This window comes from Lissotriton vulgaris, chromosome 9, assembly GCF_964263255.1.
Source record: "Lissotriton vulgaris chromosome 9, aLisVul1.2, whole genome shotgun sequence".
NCBI lineage: Eukaryota > Metazoa > Chordata > Amphibia > Caudata > Salamandridae > Lissotriton > Lissotriton vulgaris.
This window is the reverse complement of record NC_141697.1, coordinates 794,680,161-794,694,085: the sequence shown is the minus strand read 5'-3', so window position 1 is coordinate 794,694,085 and position 13,925 is coordinate 794,680,161.

The following is a 13,925-nucleotide window of genomic DNA, read 5'->3' as shown; positions in this document are numbered from 1 at the left end:
CCACGTTGTATAATGATGTAACAATGGTTGCACAATGACACAGCCACTTTGTGTAATGATGTAACAATGGTTGCACAATGACACAGCCACGTTGTGTAATGATGTAACAATGGTTGCACAATGACACAGCCACATTGTGTAAGGATGTAACAATGGTCGCACAATGACACAGCCACGTTGTGTACTGATGTAACAATGGTTGCACAATGACACAGCCACATTGTATAATGATGTAACAATGGTTGCACAATGACACAGCCACATTGTGTAATGATGTAACAATGGTTGCACAATGACACAGCCACGTTGTATAATGATGTAACAATGGTTGCACAATGACACAGCCACTTTGTGTAATGATGTAACAATGGTTGCACAATGAAAAGCCACATCGTGTAATGATGTAACAATGGTTGCACAATGACACAGCCACGTTGTGTAAGGATGTAACAATGGTTGCACAATGACACAGCCACGTTGTGTACTGATGTAACAATGGTTGCACAATGACACAGCCACATTGTATAATGATGTAACAATGGTTGCACAATGACACAGCCACTTTGTGTAATGATGTAACAATGGTTGCACAATGACACAGCCACGTTGTGTAATGATGTAACAATGGTTGCACAATACACAGCCACGTTGTGTAATGATGTAACAATGGTTGCACAATGACACAGCCACGTTGTGTAATGATGTAACAATGGTTGCACAATGACACAGCCACGGCTTATAATGATGTTACAATGGTTGCACAATGACACAGCCACGTTGTATAATGATGTAACAATGGTTGCACAATGACACAGCCACTTTGTGTAATGATGTAACAATTGTTGCACAATGACACAGCCACGTTGTATAATGATGTAACAATGGTTGCACAATGACACAGCCACGTTGTATAATGATGTAACAATGGTTGCACAATGACACAGCCACGTTGTGTAATGATGTAACAATGGTAGCACAATGACACAGCCACGTTGTGTAATGATGTAACAATGGTTGCACAATGACACAGCCACTTTGTGTAATGATGTAACAATGGTTGCACAATGACACAGCCACGTTGTATAATGATGTAACAATGGTTGCACAATGACACAGCCACGTTGTATAATGATGTAACAATGGTTGCACAATGACACAGCCACATTGTGTAATGATGTAACAATGGTTGCACAATGACACAGCCACGTTGTATAATGATGTAACAATGGTTGCACAATGACACAGCCACTTTGTGTAATGATGTAACAATGGTTGCACAATGTCACAGCCACGTTGTGTAATGATGTAACAATGGTTGCACAATGATACTGCCACGTTGTGTAAGGATGTAACAATGGTTGCACAATGACACAGCCACGTTGTGTACTGATGTAACAATGGTTGCACAATGACACAGCCACATTGTATAATGATGTAACAATGGTTGCACAATGACACAGCCACATTGTGTAATGATGTAACAATGGTTGCACAATGACACAGCCACGTTGTGTAATGATGTAACAATGGTTGCACAATGACACAGCCACTTTGTGTAATGATGTAACAATGGTTGCACAATGACACAGCCACGTTGTGTAATGATGTAACAATGGTTGCACAATGACACAGCCACGTTGTGTAAGGATGTAAAATGGTTGCACAATGACACAGCCACGTTGTGTACTGATGTAACAATGGTTGCACAATGACACAGCCACATTGTATAATGATGTAACAATGGTTGCACAATGACACAGCCACTTTGTGTAATGATGTAACAATGGTTGCACAATGACACAGCCACGTTGTGTAATGATGTAACAATGGTTGCACAATGACACAGCCACGTTGTGTAATGATGTAACAATGGTTGCACAATGACACAGCCACGTTGTGTAATGATGTAACAATGGTTGCACAATGACACAGCGATGTTGTATAATGATGTTACAATGGTTGCACAATGACACAGCCACGTTGTATAATGATGTAACAATGGTTGCACAATGACACAGCCACTTTGTGTAATGATGTAACAATTGTTGCACAATGACACAGCCACGTTGTATAATGATGTAACAATGGTTGCACAATGACACAGCCACGTTGTATAATGATGTAACAATGGTTGCACAATGACACGGCCACGTTGTGTAATGATGTAACAATGGTTGCACAATGACACAGCCACGTTGTATAATGATGTAACAATGGTTACACAATGACACAGCCACTTTGTGTAATGATGTAACAATAGTTGCACAATGACACAGCCACGTTGTGTAATGATGTAACAATGGTTGCACAATGACACAGCCACGTTGTGTAATGATGTAACAATGGATGCACAATGACTCAGCCACTTTGTGTAATGATTTAACAATGGTTGCACAATGACACAGCCATGTTGTATAATGATGTAACAATGGTTGCACAATGACACAGCCACGTTGTATAATGATGTAACAATGGTTGCACAATGAAACAGCCACGTTGTATAATGATGTAACAATGGTTGCACAATGACACAGCCACGTTGTATAATGATGTAACAATGGATGCACAATGACTCAGCCACTTTGTGTAATGATTTAACAATGGTTGCACAATGACACAGCCACGTTGTATAATGATGTAACAATGGTTGCACAATGAAACAGCCACGTTGTATAATGATGTAACAATGGTTGCACAATGACACAGCCACGTTGTGTAATGATGTAACAATGGATGCACAATGACTCAGCCACTTTGTGTAATGATTTAACAATGGTTGCACAATGACACAGCCATGTTGTATAATGATGAAACAATGGTTGCACAATGACACAGCCACGTTGTATAATGATGTAACAATGGTTGCACAATGAAACAGCCACGTTGTATAATGATGTAACAATGGTTGCACAATGACACAGCCACGTTGTATAATGATGTAACAATGGTTGCACAATGACACAGCCACTTTGTGTAATGATGTAACAATGGTTGCACAATGACACAGCCACGTTGTATAATGATGTAACAATGGTTGCACAATGACACGGACACGTTGTGTAATGATGTAACAATGGTTGCACAATGACACAGCCACGTTGTATAATGATGTAACAATGGTTACACAATGACACAGCCACTTTGTGTAATGATGTAACAATAGTTGCACAATGACACAGCCACGTTGTGTAATGATGTAACAATGGTTGCACAATGACACAGCCACGTTGTGTAATGATGTAACAATGGATGCACAATGACTCAGCCACTTTGTGTAATGATTTAACAATGGTTGCACAATGACACAGCCATGTTGTATAATGATGTAACAATGGTTGCACAATGACACAGCCACGTTGTATAATGATGTAACAATGGTTGCACAATGAAACAGCCACGTTGTATAATGATGTAACAATGGTTGCACAATGACACAGCCACGTTGTATAATGATGTAACAATGGTTGCACAATGACACAGCCACTTTGTGTAATGATGTAACAATGGTTGCACAATGACACAGCCACGTTGTATAATGATTTAACAATGGTTGCACAATGACACAGCCACTTTGTGTAATGATGTAACAATGGTTGCACAATGACACAGCCACTTTGTGTAATGATGTAACAATGGTTGCACAATGACACAGCCACGTTGTATAATGATGTAACAATGGTTGCACAATGACACAGCCACTTTGTGTAATGATGTAACAATGGTTGCACAATGACACAGCCACGCTGTGTAATGATGTAACAATGGTTGCACAATGACACAGCCACGTTGTGTAATGATGTAACAATGGTTGCACAATGACACAGCCACGTTGTGTAAGGATGTAACAATGGTCACACAATGACACAGCCACGTTGTGTACTGATGTAACAATGGTTGCACAATGACACAGCCACATTGTATAATGATGTAACAATGGTTGCACAATGACACAGCCACATTGTGTAATGATGTAACAATGGTTGCACAATGACACAGCCACGTTGTGTAATGATGTAACAAGGGTTGCACAATGACACAGCCACGTTGTGTAAGGATGTAACAATGGTTGCACAATGACACAGCCACGTTGTGTACTGATGTAACAATGGTTGCACAATGACACAGCCACATTGTATAATGATTTAACAATGGTTGCACAATGACACAGCCACTTTGTGTAATGATGTAACAATGGTTGCACAATGACACAGCCACGTTGTGTAATGATGTAACAATGGTTGCACAATGACACAACCACTTTGTGTACTGATGTAACAATGGTTGCACAATGACACAGCCACGTTGTATAATGATGTAACAATGGATGCACAATGACACAGCCACGTTGTGTAAGGATGTAACAATGGTTGCACAATGACACAGCCACGTTGTGTACTGATGTAACAATGGTTTCACAATGACACAGCCACATTGTATAATGATTTAACAATGGTTGCACAATGACACAGCCACGTTGTGTAATGATGTAACAATGGTTGCACAATGAAACAGCCACTTTGTGTAATGATGTAACAATGGTTGCACAATGATACAGCCACGTTGTATAATGATGTTACAATGGTTGCACAATGACACAGCCACATTGTATAATGATGTAACAATGGTTGCACAATGACACAGCCACTTTGTGTAATGATGTAACAATGGTTGCACAATGACACAGCCACGTTGTGTAATGATGTAACAATGGTTGCACAATGACACAGCCACGTTGTATAATGATGTAACAATGGTTGCACAATGACACAGCCACTTTGTGTAATGATGTAACAATGGTTGCACAATGACACAGCCACGCTGTGTAATGATGTAACAATGGTTGCACAATGACACAGCCACGTTGTGTAATGATGTAACAATGGTTGCACAATGACACAGCCACGTTGTGTAAGGATGTAACAATGGTCGCACAATGACACAGCCACGTTGTGTACTGATGTAACAATGGTTGCACAATGACACAGCCACATTGTATAATGATGTAACAATGGTTGCACAATGACACAGCCACATTGTGTAATGATGTAACAATGGTTGCACAATGACACAGCCACGTTGTATAATGATGTAACAATGGTTGCACAATGACGCAGCCACTTTGTGTAATGATGTAACAATGGTTGCACAATGACACAGCCACGTTGTGTAATGATGTAACAAGGGTTGCACAATGACACAGCCACGTTGTGTAAGGATGTAACAATGGTTGCACAATGACACAGCCACGTTGTGTACTGATGTAACAATGGTTGCACAATGACACAGCCACATTGTATAATGATTTAACAATGGTTGCACAATGACACAGCCACTTTGTGTAATGATGTAACAATGGTTGCACAATGACACAGCCACGTTGTGTAATGATGTAACAATGGTTGCACAATGACACAACCACTTTGTGTACTGATGTAACAATGGTTGCACAATGACACAGCCACGTTGTATAATGATGTAACAATGGATGCACAATGACACAGCCACGTTGTGTAAGGATGTAACAATGGTTGCACAATGACACAGCCACGTTGTGTACTGATGTAACAATGGTTGCACAATGACACAGCCACATTGTATAATGATTTAACAATGGTTGCACAATGACACAGCCACGTTGTGTAATGATGTAACAATGGTTGCACAATGAAACAGCCACTTTGTGTAATGATGTAACAATGGTTGCACAATGATACAGCCACGTTGTATAATGATGTTACAATGGTTGCACAATGACACAGCCACATTGTATAATGATGTAACAATGGTTGCACAATGACACAGCCACTTTGTGTAATGATGTAACAATGGTTGCACAATGACACAGCCACGTTGTGTAATGATGTAACAATGGTTGCACAATGACACAGCCACGTTGTGTAATGATGTAACAATGGTTGCACAATGACACAGCCATGTTGTGTAATGATGTAACAATGGTTGCACAATGACACAGCCACGTTGTGTAAGGATGTAACAATGGTCGCACAATGACACAGCCACGTTGTGTAATGATGTAACAATGGTTGCACAATGACACAGCCACGTTGTGTAATGATGTAACAATGGTTGCACAATGACACAGCCACGTTGTATAATGATGTTACAATGGTTGCACAATGACACAGCCATGTTGTATAATGATGTAACAATGGTTGCACAATGACACAGCCACTTTGTGTAATGATGTAACAATGGTTGCACAATGACACAGCCACGTTGTATAATGATGTAACAATGGTTGCACAATGACACAGCCACTTTGTGTAATGATGTAACAATGATTGCACAATGACACAGCCACGTTGTGTAATGATTTAACAATGGTTGCACAATGACACAGCCACTTTGTGTAATGATGTAACAATGGTTTCACAATGACACAGCCACTCTTTGTAATGATGTAACAATGGTTGCACAATGACACAGCCACGTTGTGTAATGATGTAACAATGGTTGCACAATGACACAGCCACGTTGTGTAATGATGTAACAATGGATGCACAATGACACAGCCACGTTGTATAATGATGTAACAATGGTTGCACAATGATACAGCCACGTTGTATAATGATGTAACAATGGTTGCACAATGACACAGCCACGTTGTGTAATGATGTAACAATGGTTGCACAATGACACAGCCACGTTGTATAATGATTTAACAATGGTTGCACAATGACACAGCCACTTTGTGTAATGATGTAACAATGGTTGCACAATGACACAGCCACTTTATGTAATGATGTAACAATGGTTGCACAATGACACAGCCACGTTGTGTACTGATGTAACAATGGTTGCACAATGACACAGCCACATTGTATAATGATGTAACAATGGTTGCACAATGACACAGCCACGTTGTATAATGATGTAACAATGGTTGCACAATGATACAGCCACGTTGTATAATGATGTAACAATGGTTGCACAATGACACAGCCACGTTGTGTAATGATGTAACAATGGTTGCACAATGACACAGCCACGTTGTATAATGATTTAACAATGGTTGCACAATGACACAGCCACTTTGTGTAATGATGTAACAATGGTTGCACAATGACACAGCCACTTTATGTAATGATGTAACAATGGTTGCACAATGACACAGCCACGTTGTGTAATGATGTAACAATGGTTGCACAATGACACAGCCACGTTGTGTAATGATGTAACAATGGTTGCACAATGACACAGCCACATTGTGTAATGATGTAACAATGGTTGCACAATGACACAGCCACGTTGTGTAATGATGTAACAATGGTTGCACAATGACACAGCCATGTTGTGTAATGATGTAACAATGGTTGCACAATGACACAGCCACTTTGTGTAATGATGTAACAATGGTTGCACAATGACACAGCCACGTTGTATAATGATGTAACAATGGTTGCACAATGACACAGCCACTTTGTGTAATGATGTAACAATGGTTGCACAATGACACAACCACCTTGTGTAATGATGTAACAATGGTTGCACATTGACACAGCCACGTTGTGTAATGATGTAACAATGGTTGCACAATGACACAGCCACTTTGTGTAATGATGTAACAATGGTAGCACAATGACACAGCCACGTTGTGTAATGATGTAACAATGGTTGCACAATGACACAGCCCTTTTGTGTCTATTGATGTAACAATGGTTGCACAATGACACAGCCACGTTGTATAATGATGTAACAATGGTTGCACAATGACACAGCCACTTTGTGTAATGATGTAACAATGGTTGCACAATGACACAGCCACGTTGTGTAATGATGTAACAATGGTTGCACAATGACACAGCCACATTGTGTAAGGATGTAACAATGGTCGCACAATGACACAGCCACGTTGTGTACTGATGTAACAATGGTTGCACAATGACACAGCCACATTGTATAATGATGTAACAATGGTTGCACAATGACACAGCCACGTTGTATAATGATGTAACAATGGTTGCACAATGACACAGCCACTTTGTGTAATAATGTAACAATGGTTGCACAATGAAAAGCCACGTCGTGTAATGATGTAACAATGGTTGCACAATGACACAGCCACGTTGTGTAAGGATGTAACAATGGTTGCACAATGACACAGCCACGTTGAGTACTGATGTAACAATGGTTGCACAATGACACAGCCACATTGTATAATGATGTAACAATGGTTGCACAATGACACAGCCACTTTGTGTAATGATGTAACAATGGTTGCACAATGACACAGCCACGTTGTGTAATGATGTAACAATGGTTGCACAATGACACAGCCACGTTGTGTAATGATGTAACAATGGTTGCACAATGACACAGCCATGTTGTGTAATGATGTAACAATGGTTGCACAATGACACAGCCACGTTGTATAATGATGTTACAATGGTTGCACAATGACACAGCCACGTTGTATAATGATGTAACAATGGTTGCACAATGACACAGCCACTTTGTGTAATGATGTAACAATTGTTGCACAATGACACAGCCACATTGTATAATGATGTAACAATGGTTGCACAATGACACAGCCACGTTGTATAATGATGTAACAATGGTTGCACAATGACACAGCCACGTTGTGTAATGATGTAACAATGGTAGCACAATGACACAGCCACGTTGTGTAATGATGTAACAATGGTTGCACAATGACACAGCCACTTTGTGTAATGATGTAACAATGGTTGCACAATGACACAGCCACGTTGTATAATGATGTAACAATGGTTGCACAATGACACAGCCACGTTGTATAATGATGTAACAATGGTTGCACAATGACACAGCCACATTGTGTAATGATGTAACAATGGTTGCACAATGACACAGCCACTTTGTGTAATGATGTAACAATGGTTGCACAATGACACAGCCACGTTGTGTAATGATGTAACAATGGTTGCACAATGACACTGCCACGTTGTGTAAGGATGTAACAATGGTTGCACAATGACACAGCCACATTGTGTACTGATGTAACAATGGTTGCACAATGACACAGCCACATTGTATAATGATGTAACAATGGTTGCACAATGACACAGCCACATTGTGTAATGATGTAACAATGGTTGCACAATGACACAGCCACGTTGTGTAATGATGTAACAATGGTTGCACAATGACACAGCCACTTTGTGTAATGATGTAACAATGGTTGCACAATGACACAGCCACATTGTGTAATGATGTAACAATGGTTGCACAATGACACAGCCACGTTGTGTAAGGATGTAAAATGGTTGCACAATGACACAGCCACGTTGTGTACTGATGTAACAATGGTTGCACAATGACACAGCCACATTGTATAATGATGTAACAATGGTTGCACAATGGCACAGCCACTTTGTGTAATGATGTAACAATGGTTGCACAATGACACAGCCACGTTGTGTAATGATGTAACAATGGTTGCACAATGACACAGCCACGTTGTGTAATGATGTAACAATGGTTGCACAATGACACAGCCACGTTGTGTAATGATGTAACAATGGTTGCACAATGACACAGCCATGTTGTATAATGATGTTACAATGGTTGCACAATGACACAGCCACTTTGTGTAATGATGTAACAATTGTTGCACAATGACACAGCCACGTTGTATAATGATGTAACAATGGTTGCACAATGACACAGCCACTTTGTGTAATGATGTAACAATTGTTGCACAATGACACAGCCACGTTGTATAATGATGTAACAATGGTTGCACAATGACACAGCCACGTTGTATAATGATGTAACAATGGTTGCACAATGACACGGCCACGTTGTGTAATGATGTAACAATGGTTGCACAATGACACAGCCACGTTGTATAATGATGTAACAATGGTTACACAATGACACAGCCACTTTGTGTAATGATGTAACAATAGTTGCACAATGACACAGCCACGTTGTGTAATGATGTAACAATGGTTGCACAATGACACAGCCACGTTGTGTAATGATGTAACAATGGATGCACAATGACTCAGCCACTTTGTGTAATGATTTAACAATGGTTGCACAATGACACAGCCATGTTGTATAATGATGTAACAATGGTTGCACAATGACACAGCCACGTTGTATAATGATGTAACAATGGTTGCACAATGAAACAGCCACGTTGTATAATGATGTAACAATGGTTGCACAATGACACAGCCACGTTGTATAATGATGTAACAATGGATGCACAATGACTCAGCCACTTTGTGTAATGATTTAACAATGGTTGCACAATGACACAGTCACGTTGTATAATGATGTAACAATGGTTGCACAATGAAACAGCCACGTTGTATAATGATGTAACAATGGTTGCACAATGACACAGCCACGTTGTGTAATGATGTAACAATGGATGCACAATGACTCAGCCACTTTGTGTAATGATTTAACAATGGTTGCACAATGACACAGCCATGTTGTATAATGATGTAACAATGGTTGCACAATGACACAGCCACGTTGTATAATGATGTAACAATGGTTGCACAATGAAACAGCCACGTTGTATAATGATGTAACAATGGTTGCACAATGACACAGCCACGTTGTATAATGATGTAACAATGGTTGCACAATGACACAGCCACTTTGTGTAATGATGTAACAATGGTTGCACAATAACACAGCCACGTTGTATAATGATGTAACAATGGTTGCACAATGACACGGCCACGTTGTGTAATGATGTAACAATGGTTGCACAATGACACAGCCACGTTGTATAATGATGTAACAATGGTTACACAATGACACAGCCACTTTGTGTAATGATGTAACAATAGTTGCACAATGACACAGCCACGTTGTGTAATGATGTAACAATGGTTTCACAATGACACAGCCACGTTGTGTAATGATGTAACAATGGATGCACAATGACTCAGCCACTTTGTGTAATGATTTAACAATGGTTGCACAATGACACAGCCATGTTGTATAATGATGTAACAATGGTTGCACAATGACACAGCCACGTTGTATAATGATGTAACAATGGTTGCACAATGACACAGCCACTTTGTGTAATGATGTAACAATGGTTGCACAATGACACAGCCACGTTGTATAATGATTTAACAATGGTTGCACAAGGACACAGCCACTTTGTGTAATGATGTAACAATGGTTGCACAATGACACAGCCACTTTGTGTAATGATGTAACAATGGTTGCACAATGACACAGCCACGTTGTATAATGATGTAACAATGGTTGCACAATGACACAGCCACTTTGTGTAATGATGTAACAATGGTTGCACAATGACACAGCCACGTTGTGTAATGATGTAACAATGGTTGCACAATGACACAGCCACGTTGTGTAATAATGTAACAATGGTTGCACAATGACACAGCCACGTTGTGTAAGGATGTAACAATGGTGGCACAATGACACAGCCACGTTGTGTACTGATGTAACAATGGTTGCACAATGACACAGCCACATTGTATAATGATGTAACAATGGTTGCACAATGACACAGCCACATTGTGTAATGATGTAACAATGGTTGCACAATGACACAGCCACGTTGTATAATGATGTAACAATGGTTGCACAATGGCACAGCCACTTTGTGTAATGATGTAACAATGGTTGCACAATGACACAGCCACGTTGTGTAATGATGTAAAAAGGGTTGCACAATGACACAGCCACGTTGTGTAAGGATGTAACAATGGTTGCACAATGACACAGCCACGTTGTGTACTGATGTAACAATGGTTGCACAATGACACAGCCACATTGTATAATGATTTAACAATGGTTGCACAATGACACAGCCACTTTGTGTAATGATGTAACAATGGTTGCACAATGACACAGCCACGTTGTGTAATGATGTAACAATGTTTGCACAATGACACAACCACTTTGTGTACTGATGTAACAATGGTTGCACAATGACACAGCCACGTTGTATAATGATGTAACAATGGATGCACAATGACACAGCCATGTTGTGTAAGGATGTAACAATGGTTGCACAATGACACAGCCACGTTGTGTACTGATGTAACAATGGTTGCACAATGACACAGCCACATTGTATAATGATTTAACAATGGTTGCACAATGACACAGCCACGTTGTGTAATGATGTAACAATGGTTGCACAATGAAACAGCCACTTTGTGTAATGATGTAACAATGGTTGCACAATGATACAGCCATGTTGTATAATGATGTTACAATGGTTGCACAATGACACAGCCACATTGTATAATGATGTAACAATGGTTGCACAATGACACAGCCACTTTGTGTAATGATGTAACAATGGTTGCACAATGACACAGCCACGTTGTGTAATGATGTAACAATGGTTGCACAATGACACAGCCACGTTGTGTAATGATGTAACAATGGATGCACAATGACACAGCCATGTTGTGTAATGATGTAACAATGGTTGCACAATGACACAGCCACGTTGTGTAAGGATGTAACAATGGTCGCACAATGACACAGCCACGTTGTGTACTGATGTAACAATGGTTGCACAATGACACAGCCACATTGTATAATGATGTAACAATGGTTGCACAATGACACAGCCACATTGTGTAATGATGTCACAATGGTTGCACAATGACACAGCCACGTTGTATAATGATGTAACAATGGTTGCACAATGACACAGCCACTTTGTGTAATGATGTAACAATGGTTGCACAATGACACAGCCACGTTGTGTAATGATGTAACAAGGGTTGCACAATGACACAGCCACGTTGTGTAAGGATGTAACAATGGTTGCACAATGACACAGCCACGTTGTGTACTGATGTAACAATGGTTGCACAATGACACAGCCACATTGTATAATGATTTAACAATGGTTGCACAATGACACAGCCACTTTGTGTAATGATGTAACAATGGTTGCACAATGACACAGCCACTTTGTGTAATGATGTAACAATGGTTGCACAATGAAAAAGCCACGTTGTATAATGATGTAACAATGGTTGCACAATGACACTGCCACGTTTTATAATGATGTAACAATGGTTACACAATGACACAGCCACGTTTTATAATGATGTAACAATGGTTGCACAATGACACAGCCACGTTGTATAATGATGTAACAATGGTTGCACAATGACAAAGCCACTTTATGTAATGATGTAACAATGGTTGCACAATGACACAGCCACGTTGTGTAATGATGTAACAATGGTTGCACAATGACACAGCCACGTTGTGTAATGATGTAACAATGGTTGCACAATGACACAGCCACGTTGTGTAATGATGTAACAATGGTTGCACATTGACACAGCCACGTTGTGTAATGATGTAACAATGGTTGCACAATGACACAGCCACTTTGTGTAATGATGTAACAATGGTAGCACAATGACACAGCCACGTTGTGTAATGATGTAACAATGGTTGCACAATGACACAGCCACTTTGTGTCTATTGATGTAACAATGGTTGCACAATGACACAGCCACGTTGTATAATGATGTAACAATGGTTGCACAATGATAAAGCCACGTTGTATAATGATGTAACAATGGTTGCACAATGACACAGCCACATTGTGTAATGATGTAACAATGGTTGCACAATGACACAGCCACGTTGTATAATGATGTAACAATGGTTGCACAATGACACAGCCACTTTGTGTAATGATGTAACAATGGTTGCACAATGACACAGCCACGTTGTGTAATGATGTAACAATGGTTGCACAATGACACAGCCACATTGTGTAAGGATGTAACAATGGTCGCACAATGACACAGCCACGTTGTGTACTGATGTAACAATGGTTGCACAATGACACAGCCACATTGTATAATGATGTAACAATGGTTGCACAATGACACAGCCACATTGTGTAATGATGTAACAATGGTTGCACAATG